The sequence below is a fragment of the Bos taurus genome, chromosome 1 (genome assembly GCF_002263795.3).
Source record: "Bos taurus isolate L1 Dominette 01449 registration number 42190680 breed Hereford chromosome 1, ARS-UCD2.0, whole genome shotgun sequence".
NCBI lineage: Eukaryota > Metazoa > Chordata > Mammalia > Artiodactyla > Bovidae > Bos > Bos taurus.
Window position 1 is genome coordinate 72662302 of NC_037328.1, and position 15028 is coordinate 72677329.

Below are 15028 nucleotides of genomic sequence, written 5' to 3' on the forward strand. Positions count from 1 at the left end.
TTTGTCATGCTTTGTTTTTTTACTCTACTTTTTGGGATATTTTTTCACCTTAATTTTCTAATCTTTCTATTGAGTTTTTCATTTCTGTTTTCATATTTTTAATTTGCAATGGGTTCTCACAATATCCTGCTTCACAGAATGCAATGTCTTATCCCTGCAAGGCTATTATGATAGATTCTTTAAAGTTTTATTCTCTTTGCATTGTTTCTGCCATCCAAGTTTCTTTTTTCTTTCTGTTTGTTCAGGTGTCTTTTATATTAGAGACTTTCCGCCCATGTCTGGTGATCACTGCTGTTTATAAGTGGGGCCTTAAAAGTAGGGCCTTAGCAGCAGATTGGAAGCTTCATGGGACAAGGGCCCTGTCCACTGTGATTTTCAGTGCAAAGTTATCTGGCTAGGGACCCCTAATGGCAATATCATCTTATCTTTTCTCTTGAGCTAGTCAGTTGCCCCAGTGAATAATACTCTTCTCCTGCCTGGACGATATAATCGAATTTCCAGCTTTCACGATACTGGATAGGAGAAGAGAGTTAATGATCTCAACAGATTGCATGTAAGCATCCATTTAATAGCTGTTTTCTATATGACACCTCTGTCCTTAGTATGGACCTTCAATGCAGACTCTCTCTTTTATTATTTATTGAGAATCAGTCCCAGTTTTCTGTACAGGGAAGTCCCTAGTATGTGAAGCAAAGGAATCTAACCATAATGGATCTAAACATCCCTTATACAGGTTTTAACCAATCCTCACATTTTAGCTCTCTGTTACCCTCACTTCCAGTGGTACCAGGAGTCACCAATTCTTGAGCCTTTTGAGAGTTCTTTGATATAAAATCAGAATATCTCTTGGCCTCCCATAGGCTGCTTTCTAATTCAACTTCCTAGGGTCTGCTATGCCCAATACCACTTATCAGGTCTGCTTTCTAATTCAGCTTCCTAGGGTCTGCTATGCCCAATACCACTTATCAGGTTTCCAGACTCTGAAATATTGTTGTTGATGATTCCTTTACCACACTCTTTGTCCTTATGAGGTTATGCCTTTGTTTAACTTGTGATTTTTCAAGTGATGTTTGGAGATAGAGGGGAGCAATCTGTACATTCCACCCATCATTTATCCTGGACTTCTGGTCATTTTTCATTAAAAAAAATTTCACCGAATAGTTCTCAATAGCAAGCTGCTCTGTAGCATTTAAAATAATACTAGGTTAGCAAATTCATGTTTCACAGTTTTCAGGAACCATTATTTTTCTGGAAAGCAGGGTGACTCCCTGGGAGAGACAGACAGTTTATCATCAGTCAGGAGCAAATGCAGACCCACCTTTTTGAAATTTCTGGTTTCTATTCTTTTAAAGATTTTTATTTCAACGGGCTAGTAAAAGTTTGGTTTCTGGGTGGAGACATGGCACTCGTTTCAGTAAAGGAGCTTGGAAAATGACTGTTGTCTCTTTGTGGTGACCAGGGTGGTGATCCCCAGCAGTACTGGTTTAAGCCAGACATTGCTTTAGGAATAGGCATACTTTAGGAAGTAGGGCTTCCCAGGTGGCTCTAGTGGTAGAGACCCTGCCTGCCAATGCAGGAGATGAAAGAGATGTGGGTTCAGTTCCTGGGTTGTGAAGCTCTGGAGAAGGAGGTGGCTACCCACTGCAGTATTCTTGCCTGGAGAATCCCATGGACAGAGGAGCCTGGCAGGCTACAGTCCATGGGGTCACAAATAGTCAGGCACAACTGAAGTGATCTAGCACGCACACATATACGCAAGTACAGCAAAGCATTGGCTGGAAGTCTGCCAGGAGTCTGCTGGAAGAACTTTTCTTGCTTCTGAAAAGAAAAATACAAGGAAGAGATAGCTTCTGTCAGTTCTCTCAGTATCTGTTTCTGGATGCTATACCTGGGGCTGCCTCAGCCTCCAAGCAAGGCAGTCTTTGATCCAACCGAAATTGAGAACTGCAGAATAGAAGAAGAAAACAATTTGCTTTATTGAGCTGCTGGTTGATCCAAGCTTGGGCTTCCCCTTCCTCTGAACTTCCAGTTAGAAGAAATGATAACTATCCTTATTCCTTAAGCCAATTTGAGTTGGAGTCTTCTGCTTCTTGTAGCTGAAAACATACCAACTCCAAATACTGCCAGTATACAAGCCACATTCTTTGGCAGAAAAATGTTTTTTAAAAATTCTATAGAAATTTTGATTTATAGTTTCTGTTTCAATCATGAAAATAGGTTCAGGAAGAATGAGTTTAATATCTGTACAGATAGGAAAAAACATATTACTTAGCATCCAGGTGCCTAAAGTTCACTCTTTTGAAAAGAGCTTATTTCATTGTTTTCAGCGTCTCCTATCAAACCAAAATTTGGGTTTTTCCCCATGTACTTGGGTCCCAGTAAAGAAAAAGTAGAAAATGAAGTGCAGTGAAATGAACCTTCAGAAGTAAGTGGAATATATAACTCCATCATTTTTAATTGCTTTTATCAGTTCTTTTGAAGTTCTAGTTTGAAGAGGACTTTTTCTGTAGATGACTCTGAAAGTTATTGGAGTTTTAATGCTGTGGATTATCCCCTAAAAGAAAAATTTTGTTATTTTTTATAATAAGCAGGTTTAGCAGAGAAGGGCTTCCCTAGTGACTCAGATGGTAAAAAAAAATCGCTTCCAGTACAGGAGACCTAGGTTTGATTTCTGAGTCGGGAAGATCCTCTGGAGAAGGGAATAGCAACCCACTCTAGTATTCTTGCCTAGAGAATCCCCATGGACAGAGGAGCCCTGTGGGCTACAGTCCATGGGGATGCAAAGAGTGGGACACAACTGAGTGACTATCAGTTTCAATTAGCAGAGAATTATCATGAGAGGGGGTGATATAGGGTGGGGCCAAATATGGTGACCAAATGTGTGCTTGCTGTGCTTGGAGGGTCAAGAATCCCTAACACCCTATATAAGGGGTTGCTTTAGGTCCTGGGCCCTTGAGGGCACACAGAGGCAAGACACACACACCAATGACCATCAGCTGACCTGGAAAGAAAATAAGGGCCTTGTGAGAGTGCAGGTGTGGTCTTTGGAAGGACAGAGGAAAAAGTGAATTTTTTGAGCTGGTGAATTACTACTAGAGGATGTGCGTTTGAGCCATGACAAAGGATGGGAGGCTTGGACATGCATCAGGAAAGAGGTGTAGGAAGCGAGGGGGAGAGGGTGAGCAATGCCACATTCCTTTCCTTTCCGGATGATGGCACAGCCAATGAATACTGCAGCCAGGCCATGTTACGGTCATTCCTTCATTTACTCACTTTGGATTCTCTTCCCATGCCATGAAGATGTTTACCTTCTTAATTCAACCTGGATTGCTGTTGTTCATGCCTCTTCCCTTCACTTTAACTGAATGTTTCTCCTGCAGAGATACCCATATTTGGTAGGTGAATCATCAAAAACATAAGGCTATGGGACTTCCCTGGTGGTCCAGTGGTTAAGAATTCCCCTTCCAGTTCAAGGGATGTGGGTTTGATCCCTGGCTGGGGAAACAAGATCCCACATGCCTTGGGGCAACTGAGCCTGTATACCACAACTAGAGAAGCCCATGTAGCACAGTGAACAATCCTGCATGCTGCAGCTAAGACCTGAAATGGCCAAAAAAAAAAAAGTAAGGTTTTGACTCTGAAATTTCAGAAACTGACACTATCCCTTCCCCCTAAGTTTGTTCCCTGTCTTTTTACTGCCTATTTGGAATGAGGAAGGGACCTGGTCATCTTTAAGGTACAGCTCAAGGACCACCTACTTTAAGAGGAAAAAAGGGAAATGCTTTTACTGAAAAGCCCCTCCACACAGGCATCTGCTGCCCACCTCCCCTGCCCCCTCCCACTTCCTCATTTAGCTCTCACCATTGTCGTAGCAGGGACTTCACCCAGGCTCTTGTGCTCTATGAACTGAGCATTCTGTGGTGCCGACACCAAAATTGGGTCTCGTCTTGATGTCCAGCCCCCAGCTGGTGATAGGAGCAGCAATGAGAGCCTGAAGTTCACACCCGAGTTCACTGGGTCCCAAGTTCACAGCAGGATCTGGCCGTATTGGGAGTCCAGCCAGTTTCTTCCTGAGGATGTGCTGTAGTGACTCATGACCAGCCCTGTGGGAGAATATCAGAATCTACTCGCCAAAATTTAACAATAGCAGCATTTTAATCATCTCTTAGGAGTGACGGACGTCACCGCCTCCAGGGGAAGAGGAGGCGTCCCACCCAGCTGCATCCTACGCGAGGCCTCCCTTCCTCTCAGGTGGGTGGCAGAGTTGGCAGGATGGGGTGGAGGTGTAGGTGAAAGGCTAAGAGAACTTGAGAGGATGCTGCAGTTTGTGGGATCCTCTAAGCCATGGGCCCTACTGTGTGAAATAAAGGGTTGGACTATATGATTCCTAAGTCTCCTGGAGGGCACAGGAGGGCCAAGAGGAGCTACTCCACGTTTGAGGCCAGGAGGGGCAGCCATGAGGAGATACGCCTTGTCCAAGGTAAGGAGCAACAGCTGCGCTTTGCTGGAGCAGCCGTGAAGAGATACCCCACGTCCAAGGTAAGAGAAACCCAAGTAAGATGGTAGGTTTTGCGAGAGGGCCTCAGAGGGCAGACACACTGAAACCATAATCACAGAAAACTAGCCAATCTGACCACACGGACCACAGTCTTGTCTAACTCAATGAAACTAAGCCATGCCCGTGGGGCAACCCAAGACAGGTGGGTCATGGTGGAGAGGTCTGACAGAATGTGGTCCACTGAAGAAGGGAATGGCAAACTACTTCAGTATTCTTGCCTTAAGAACCCCATGAACAGTATGAAAAGGCAAAATGATAGGATACTGAAAGAGGAACTCCCCAGGTCAGTAGGTGCCCAATATGCTACTGGAGATCACTGGAGAAATAACTCCAGAAAGAATGAAGGGATGGAGCCAAAGCAAAAACAATACCCAGTTGTGGATGTGACTGGTGATAGAAGCAAGGTCTGATGCTATAAAGAGCAATAAAGCATAGGAACCTGGAATGTCAGGTCCATGAATCAAGGCAAATTGGAAGTGGTCAAACAGGAGATGGCAAGTGTGAACGTTGACATTCTAGGAATCAGTGAACTAAAATGGACTCTGGAATGGGTGAATTTAACTCAGATGAGTATTATATCTACTACTGTGGGCAGGAATCCCTTAGAAGAAATGGAGTAGCCATGATGGTCAACAAAAGAGTCCGAAATGTAGTACTTGGATGCAACCTCAAAAACAACAGAATGATCTCTGTTCATTTCCAAGGCAAACCATTCAATATCATGGTAATCCAAGCCTATGCCCCAACCAGTTATGCTGAAGAAGCTGAAGTTGAATGGTTCTATGAAGACCTACAAGACCTTTTAGAACTAACACCCAAAAAAGATGTCCTTTTCATTATGGGGGACTGGAATGCAAAAGTAGGAAGTCAAGAAACACCTGGAGTAACAGGCAAATTTGGCCTTGGAGTACGGAATGAAGTAGGGCAAAGGCTAATAGAGTTTTGCCAAGAGAACGCACTGGTCATAGCAAACACCCTCTTCCAACAACACAGGAGAAGACTCTACACATGGACATCACCAGATGGTCGACACCGAAATCAGATTGATTATATTCTTTGCAGCCAAAGATGGAGAAGCTCTATACAGTCAGCAAAAATAAGACTGGGAGCTGACTGTGGCTTGTATCATGAACTCCTTATTGCCAAATTCAGACTTAAATTGAAGAAAGTAGGGAAAACCACTAGACCATTCAGGTATGGCCTAAATCAAATCCCTTATGACTATACAGTGGAAGTGAGAAATAGATTTAAGGGACTAGATTTGATAGACAGAGTGCCTGATGAACTATGGACGGAGGTTCGTGACATTGTACAGGAGACAGGGATCAAGACCATCCCCATGGAAAAGAAATGCAAAAAAGCAAAATGGCTGTCTGGGGAGGCCTTATAAATAGCTGTGAAAAGAAGAAAAGCAAAAAGCAGAGAAAAGGAAAGATATTTCCATTTGAATGCAGAGTTCCAAAGAACAGCAAGGAGAGATAAGAAAGCCTTCCTCAGTGATCAATGCAAAGAAATAGAGGAAAACGACAGAACGGGAAAGAGTAGAGATCTCTTCAAGAAAATTAGAGATACCAAGGGAATATTTCATGCAAAGATGGGCTCAATAAAGGACAGAAATGGTAAGAACCTAACAGAAGCAGAAGATATTAAGAAGAGGTGGCAAAAATACACAGAAGAACTGTACAAAAAAGAGCTTCATGACCCAGATAATCATGATGGTGTGATCACTCACCTAGAGCCAGACATCCTGGAATGGGAAGTCAAGTGGGCCTTAGAAAGCATCACTACAAACAAAGCTAGTGGAGGTGATGGAATTCCAGTTGAGCTATTTCAAACCCTGAAAGATGAGACTGTGAAAGTGCTGCACTCAATATGCCAGCAAATTTGGAAAACTCAGCAGTGGCCACACGACTGGAAAAGGTCAGTTTTCATTCAAATCCCAAAGAAAGGCAATGCCAAAGAATGCTCAAACTACCACAAAACTGCACTCATCCCACATGCTAGTAAAATAATGCTCAAAATTCTCCAAGCCAAGCTTCAGCAATATGTGAACCGTGAACTTCCAGATGTTCAAGCTGGATTTAGAAAAGGCAGAGGAACCAGAGATCAAATTGCCAACATCCACTGGATCATGGAAAAAGCAAGAGAGTTCCAGAAAAACATCTATTTCTGCTTTATTGACTATGCCAAAGCCTTTGACTGTGTGGATCACAATAAACTGTGGAAAATTCTGAAAGAGATGGGAATACAAGACCACCTGACCTGCCTCTTGAGAAATCTGTATGCAGGTCAGGAAGTAACAGTTAGAACTGAACATGGAACAACAGACTGGTTCCAAATAGGAAAAGGAGTACTTCAAGGCTGTATATTGTCACCCTGATTATTTAACTTATATGCAGAGTACATCATGAGAAATGCTGGGCTGGAGGAAGCACAAGCTGGAATCAAGATTGCCAGGAGAAATATCAATAACCTCAGATATGCAGATGACACCGCCCTTATGGCAGAAAGTGAAGAGAAACTAAAAAGCCTCTTGATGCTTGATGAAAGTGAAAGAGGAGAGTGAAGAAGTTGGCTTAAAGCTCAACATTCAGAAAACTAAAATCATGGCATTTGGTCCCTTCACTTCATGGCAAATAGATGGGGAAACAGTGGAAACAGTGTCAGACTTTATTTTTCTGGGCTCCAAAATCACTGCAGATGGTGATTGCAGCCATGAAATTAAAAGACACTTACTCCTTGGCAGGAAAGTTATGACCAACCTAGATAGCATATTGAAAAGCAGAGACATTTCTTTGCCAACAAAGGTCCATCTAGTCAAGGCTATGATTTTTCCAGTGGTCATGTATGGATGTGAGAGTTGGACTATAAAGAAAGCTGAGTGCAGAAGAATTGATGCTTTTGAACTGTGGTGTTGGAGAAGACTCTTGAGAGTCCCTTGGACTGCAAGAAGGTCCAACCAGTCCATCGTAAAGGAGTTCAGTCCTGGGTGTTCATTGGAAGGACTGATGCTAAAGCTGAAACTCCAATATTTTGGCCACCTCATGTGAAGAGTTGACTCATTGGAAAAGACCCTGATGCTGGGAGGGATTGGGGGCAGGAGGAGAAGGGGACAACAGAGGATGAAATGGCTGGATGGCATCACCAACTTGATGGACATGAGTCTGAGTGAACTCTGGGAGTTGGTGATGGACAGGGAGGACTGGTGTGCTGTGATTCATGGTGTCGCAAAGAGTAGGACATGACTGAGTGACTGAACTGAACTGAAGTCTCCCGGCACAGGCTTCAGGCTTCTGAAATTCCAGAACTCCTGGGCTATCCTTGAGGTTTTTCCTGCTTGAGTTGAACCTGGAAATTAAGGCTTTGGATCCCTAAAAGAAGGAGCGATTCTTCTAGGTTATTTCCCATCAGCTGTCATCAAAGCCGTCCTTACATTCTGGTCCCAGCCAGATTAGCTTCTTCTATTTGCTAGTCATTTCTCATGATCAGACACTCAAGCCAGAAGCTGGGACTTCTGGGAAAAGAGGACTCTGCCAAACCATAATCTTCTGCAGGACCCTTGCCTTCATGTCCTGGGCTTTTCCAAAGAACTCAGTTATTAAAGATTCCAGGAAAATAAATGACCCAATCAAAAAATGGGCCAAAGAACTAAATAGACATTTCTCCAAAGAAGACATACAGATGGCTAACAAACACATGAAAAGATGCTCAACATCACTCATTATCAGAGAAATGCAAATCAAAACCACTGTAAGGTACCATTATACGCCAGTCAGAATGGCTGCGATCCAAAAGTCTACAAGCAATAAATGCTGTAGAGGGTGTGGAGAAAAGGGAACCCTCTTACACTGTTGGTGGGAATGCAAACTAGTACAGCCACTATGGATAACACTGTGGAGATTCCTTAAAAAACTGGAAATAGAACTGCCTTATGATCCAGCAATCCCACTGCTGGGCATACACACTGAGGAAACCAGAATTGAAAGAGGCACATGTACCCCAATATTCATCACAGCACTGTTTATAATAGCCAGGACATGGAAGCAACCTAGATGTCCATCAGCAGATGAATGGATAAGAAAGCAGTGGTATATACACACAATGGAGTATTACTCAGCCATTAAAAAGAATACATTTGAATCAGTTCTAATGAGGTAGATGAAACTGGAGCCTATTATACAGAGTGGAGTAAGCCAGAAAGAAAAACACCAATACAGTATACTAACGCATATATATGGATTTTAGAAAGATGGTAACAATAACCCTGTGAACGAGACAGCAAAAGAGATATTGATGTATAGAACAGTCTTTTGGACTCTGTGGGAGAGGGAGAGGGTGAGATGATTTGGGAGAATGGCATTGAAACATGTATAATACCATATATGAAATGAGTCACCAGTCCAGGTTTGATGCAGGATACTGGATGCTTGGGGCTGGTGCACTGGAACGACCCAGAGGGATGGTATGGGGAGGGGGGAGGGAGGAGGGAGGAGGGCTCAGGATGGGGAACACATGTATACCTGTGGTGGATTCATTTTGATATATGGCAAAACCAATACAGTATTGTAAAGTTAAAAAGTAAAATTAAAAAAAAAAAAAGATGTGGAATGCAAGGATGGCTGGAGAAGCCACCGTGGTCCAGGGAAAGATGCTATTCCAGTAGCCTGTCATCTCTTTGAAGATAGTTCCCAGATCAGCATCTTCACTGTCACCCTCTCTCCACAGCTCCACCTGGATGCCCGTGAACATCTCACACTCAGTCTGTTCACTGAACTCAATGTCCTACCCTACAAACCTGCTGTCCCTCCTGCTGTCTCCACTTTAATGCCACCAGAGGGATCATTTGCACTCTCTTTCTCACTGGCTTTCCTATTATCTGATCCCTTATCCTATTTGGAAAAAATTCCAATAAATGTGAGTCTGAAGGGGGCTAGGTGTTCCCACACTTGCCCCCTCGTGACTGGGGCATGCTTCCATGACTTAGACATGGTCATTTACACCATCTGCAAGGGATTTTGGTTCCTGAGAGTGAGACAAGGCTAGAGATTATTCATAGCAGGAGTGGAGGAGGGCACTGCCGCAAGTAGCCAGTCATTGAGCTGCTTTCACTTCAACCTGACCAGGCTGTTCTAGTGGTGTGACCAGCCTCTCTTGGTCCCACCTATTTTCTAAGACTGGTTTTCCAGTCCTTTCATTGATTCAGTGAGCTCTAAAAATATATAAATTTTGTTTCTTCTTAGGGAGCCAGAATCAGTTTCTGTTGTTCGCAACTAAGTTCTGGCTGGTACCCTCTCCATTCCCCTAGTCTCCAAATCTGGAGCTACTTTTGGTCACACCTCAGAATCCAGGATTAGGCTGTATCCTCCATCAGAGTTTTTGGCAAGGAAAGAAAAAGAGAAAACTGAAGAAAAGAAAGGTATCCAGCAACTGTGAGTGGAGAGGGAAGAGAGAAGGCAGATGCCACAAAACAGGTGTGACTCAGTGTTCCTGTAATAACTCAGTCTTCCTGAGGTCCTGAGACTGGATGGGCTCTTCCTCTTCCCTGACACTTCTCCCTGTTTTCTAAACTCACATCAATGAAAAGTATTAATTACCCTTTAAATGGAAATAAATTAACTTAAGAAGATGCAGTTTTATATTGCTTTTTCTAGTAGCTGGGTTCCCTGAAGATTTACTAATGGATTTTAAATCCAAATCAGCCTAATGCACTTGGACAGTTTGCTGGGTAATGGAAATTAGTGATGACTTCTGTAAAGGAAAGGCTGGAAGCCGATTCCTCTTTTCCACATTTATATCACTGTGGGTGAGGTAAGGATAATCATAGGTGAAGAAAGCCCAGCAGCACCAAACTCTTATTTATTCAGTAAATGCTTATTACGCATCTATTTCATGTCAAGTACTGTGCAAGGCACTGGCCATCCAGTGATGAAATGGACAGACTTGGTCCCCCAATGAAGCTTATAGCTGAACACACTAAAAAGCCATTTGGGGGCTTCCTGAAGTGCCTATGCACAGCTCCCCCTGCCTGGGTCTCACTGAAGCTGGCTGTTACAGTAAGCTGGGCCCAGGAGGGTCCTGGAGGTAGAACATCAGACAGCCTCATCTGCAAGCACCAGGAGACTTGGGAGTTGTGAACAACCACAGAAGGGTGTCAGCTTGACTGGGCTCATCCTTGCCCCCACCCCACCACCGCTTCCCCAGCTATTCCTCCCTACAGACACAGGTTAATGGACAGAATTGGGCCTAGAAAACCTGTGGAGATGATCTCCAGAAGCTTCTTTCTGGCACGCCCATCTAGAGTTGCCAAATTTAGCAAATAAAAATACAGGACACTGAGTTAAATCTGAATTTCAGATAAATAATGAGCAATTTTTTAGCATAAGTATCAGGAGAAGGGGACACCAGACAGAAGATTAGATGGTTGGATGGCATCACCATCTCAATGGACATGAAATGTGAGCAAATTCCCGGAGATGGTGAAAGACAGAGAAGCCTGGAGTGCTGCAGTCCATGGGGTCACAAAGAATCAGACACAACTGAGCAACTGAACAACAACGATAATAATAGCAACAACATGTCTCATGCCATATTGGGGATATACTCACGTTCAACTTAATTGGGTTTTTCTGTTTTGTCTGGCCCTACCACCAGCTCTCCCAAGCCAGAAAGTCGCCCTTTGTCCCTATTAGCCCTGATACCTGCCCAGAAGAAGCTTCTTCCCCAGTGCAGGAATGCAGAATCCACCAGCCCTCTTTCAAAGTACACTGGTTATGAGGAGTATCCAAGCTGTCTACCTTCAGGTAGCTGCCCCCAGGAAAGAAATTCAGTTCAGCCACCTTGACAGCACTGACTTCAAGCAAGGAGCAATATCCCTTTGTATCCAGAGGATACAGTCACTACCTAGGGATACAGTCACTACCTAAGGAACCTAGGGATTAGCAGGGGAAGGGGAACAAGCTATTCATATATTCATGATACAAGGTGGAAAAGGAAAAATGACTTAATCCATCAAATCACCTCACAGCTTGGATGTGGTCATTCCAAAACTGGCATCCCAGATGAAGTTTTTTCATCATCTTTGACCTAGAAGTGTACCTAAAGCTACCAATAAGGACCTTCTTCTGGAAAGGGCATGCCAGGTGGAGCAATGAGTATAGACCCAAGTCATGAGAAACAGCCTGTGCATTTGGAAAACTCCGAGAAGTCTCATGTAAACAGAGTCGCAAGCTCTGTGTAGGATGTGTAGCCGAAGAGTCTGTCTCCAAGTTACATCAAGGATAGGGGGATGGAAAGTCTAAGATCGTGGGGAGCTGGGACTTCCATTTGAAAGCTGGGGCTGAGGGGTGAGGAGGACCACTGTTTTCCCTGGAGGAGGCCTCCCCTTCTCCCAAGGGTCTGCATAGGCACCATTCCTATTCCCAACACCCAGTGAATGCTGGCTGTGCCAAAGGAGAGAATGTCAGTCACACTCTTGGTAAATATTTAGACCCCTGAGGTTTCAAAGAGATAGTATTTCAGTGCTTGTTTTATTCTTGTGCAGCATCTAATGCAGGAGCAGAAAGGCTTCTCATTCATTGCTTCCTGGTTAATATGAGGGAATTTTCTCCAGCCAGGGAAAACATTTATAGCATCAGTGACTAAGCCCAGTCCTGATCATGACCTGAAGGTAGCCAGAGAAGAAAGCCAAATACTCTGACTGCCTGTTTGCAGAAGAGGCAGCAAAGAAAATATTCCACGGGGGCTGTGGTCCCTTTCTATTGGAGGGATTCTGTGGTCCGTGATGGCTTCATAGAGATTACTCTCCACACTCAGCACATTGTATACAGACCATCCCAGTTCTAAGGTCTCAGGAGACAGAAGATGGCTGGTTAATGAATCCTCCACCAGCAAGTCACTCTGACAGGCTCCAGCTGCCCCCGACCTGGTCTATTAGCCAGGCTGGGCTCCCTGGGTAGGGCTCAGCGCGGGTCTGTCAGGGAGTGTTTTTTGAGAAATTAAAATGTCATTGCTAAGTGGGTAAACACAGCTACCTCCCGTTCCTCCTTCTGCACTGCAGGAATAGTGCATGAGAGTGTGTTTGTGTTTCTCCAGAAACTGAATTTAAGCTGCCTGCAGAAGTCAGCCTGCACCCAGGTTCAGGCAGGGTGGGGCCAGGCTCGTGGGCCCCTCCCCTCAGACTCCTCTGGACCCTGGAAGGAAAGCAGATGGGACACTACTGGAGGCACTGAGGCCAGAGATTCAGGGCCCCCATCCCTGCCTGTCCGGCCGGTGCCCGAGTCCTCCCAATGGGGTCATCCAGAGCTCACTTGCCCTTTTGTGAGCCTGCCATCCCTCATATCTTGACCTCTTTCTGTATTTTCGCTTTGCCCAGGCCTCCATATCTAGGTGTTTGGAGGACTTGGCTATGACCTGACCCTGCTTTCAGCAAGCATGGGGGGCCCTGCTGGAAGGGCCCAGGCTCAGCTTCCCCTGGCTGGGGCCCAAGACTGCCATCCTCCCTCTCCTCTCCCCTTCCCCTTTCTCCTCCCCACTCCTCCCACTCAGCCCTCCTCCCTCCTTCTCTTTCCCCCTCCTCCCTCCACCAGGCAGCTGAGCTGGAAACCACAGGCTGAACTGGAAACCACAGGAAGGGGCTGGGTTGGCTTTGGCCACAGAGGCTGAAAGCTGGAGGTGGGGAAATCAGGAAACCCAGGCTTGATTCCAAAGTGAATTGGAAATATCCCCACCAGCCAGGGCATTAGATAAATAAGGCTCCAAAACCTGTGATTGGCAAAGGATTTTTTAATTTCCATTAAATTTTAAGACTTTTGTTTTGAAGCACAGTTCTACCAAAGAGGAGTAATATGTCTTTTTATTAATTCTTACAATACATGGTCATGGGGAGGAATCAAAATAATATAAACAGTATTAAATGAATCGTTAGCAGTTTCTTAGGTCAATTAGGTTTCAAAGAAACAAAATTCAGGCTTGAAACTGCAGAACTCGTGTAGAATCTGGGGGGTGTGTTTGGAATACAAAGGAGGCGCATGTGCGTGCACGTGTGTGTGTGTTTAAGTACAGGCCATGGCTTCCCAGGTGGCTCAGTGGTGAAGATTAGGCCTGCCAATACAAAAGATGCAGGTTAGGTCCCTGGGTCAGGAAGATTCCCTGGAGCAGGAAATGGCAACCCACTCCAGTATTCTGGCCTGGAGAATCTTATGGACAGAGTAGCCTGGTGGTCTATAGTTCATGGTGTCACAAAAGAGTTGGCCATGACTGAACCACTAAACACCAGCAACATGGATTGCTAACACAGGCTCCACCGTCAGTGGCCCTGGTTTAGATTCCAGCCCCTCTGCTCCTAACTGCGACAAGTCTGGTGATGTGCTTCACTTTTCGGTGCCTGGTTTTAGCATTCGTAACTGCTGAATAATGATAATAGTGCCTCCTATACAGTTGTGGAGATTCGACTATTTTTCAGCTCACAAAACATTGTGAACCTGTAAACACCTTGCTCATCCGGGCCTCAGTCCCATCTCCTTCTAGAACCAACAGGAATTCCAGTAACACCTGATGCTCATGCACTGGCCATGTAATTTATAGCCCTTGACACAGATGTCCTGGGAGGCAGATACATGACCCCCAAAGAGGTGAGGAAACCTGGGAGCAGCCACTTGTCTAAGATCCTAGAGCTGTACGTGCCAGAGCTGGGCCGAGACCCCAAACAGCATGATTTTGTGTGATTTTCTGGTGCTCCCATGGGGACATTTGTGGCTGGCTGAGCAGTGAGAACAGGAGCATGTGATGCTGACTAAAGGAGGGGCTCCTGAGTTTCTCTTGTTGCCTCCCCACCCCAGGAGTCTAACCTCGTGACTTAGGCGTGACGGCAATCAGGCCTCTTGTCCAGGGGTCAAGCTGCAGGTCTCAGGGGCAGAAGTGTCTACGGTCAATGTCTCAGGTTTCCTCCCCTTCTTCTCATGGAGTTTTTATGGTTTTCATCAACCTAATTGCTTGTTGTTTTGTACTTTAAAAATGTATTGCTTTTCCTTTTTACAAAAGTGATACTTGTGGAGTACAGAAAGTCTAAACAAGCAAACAGAAAGTGACAATAATAATTCTACAACAGTAGAATTGTTTTCTTCTTCTCTGAAGTGTTCCTTCCGGCCCCTGACTTGACCAGCAGCACCCAGAACCTTCAGCCAAGGATGCCTCTCAGCCCATCCCAGTTTCAGCAACAAGCTGATATCATGTGAAACTTTCCAAGATTCACAGGATTGATTACAATGATTTTGAGCTGCAAATGACTAATAAGACAACGGCATGACTTACTGCTTTTAAAGCTGCTCCTTAATTTAAAAATGAAGTTAAGGACTCCACCCCTCATGTGGAATTTGACAAAGTTCTTGGAAAAATCGATTTGGTATGTGGATCCAAAAGTGCCTCACTGCATCGGCTCCAACTTTCTTTGATATACTATCAAGAAAATAAACT

The 15028-nt window shown here is 44.6% G+C and overlaps 1 long non-coding RNA gene across 1 annotated transcript; it reads right to left on the bottom strand.

Annotated features, from left to right (window-relative positions):
• Positions 1-1160: 1160 nt before the first annotated feature.
• LOC104970891 (uncharacterized) lies at positions 1161-4110 on the bottom strand. The gene is made up of 3 exons (XR_804269.4): positions 3862-4110; positions 3274-3374; positions 1161-1818 (listed from the first exon to the last, which is right to left on the bottom strand). It is a non-coding gene; the product is annotated as an uncharacterized lncRNA (long non-coding RNA).
• Positions 4111-15028: the final 10918 nt, after the last annotated feature.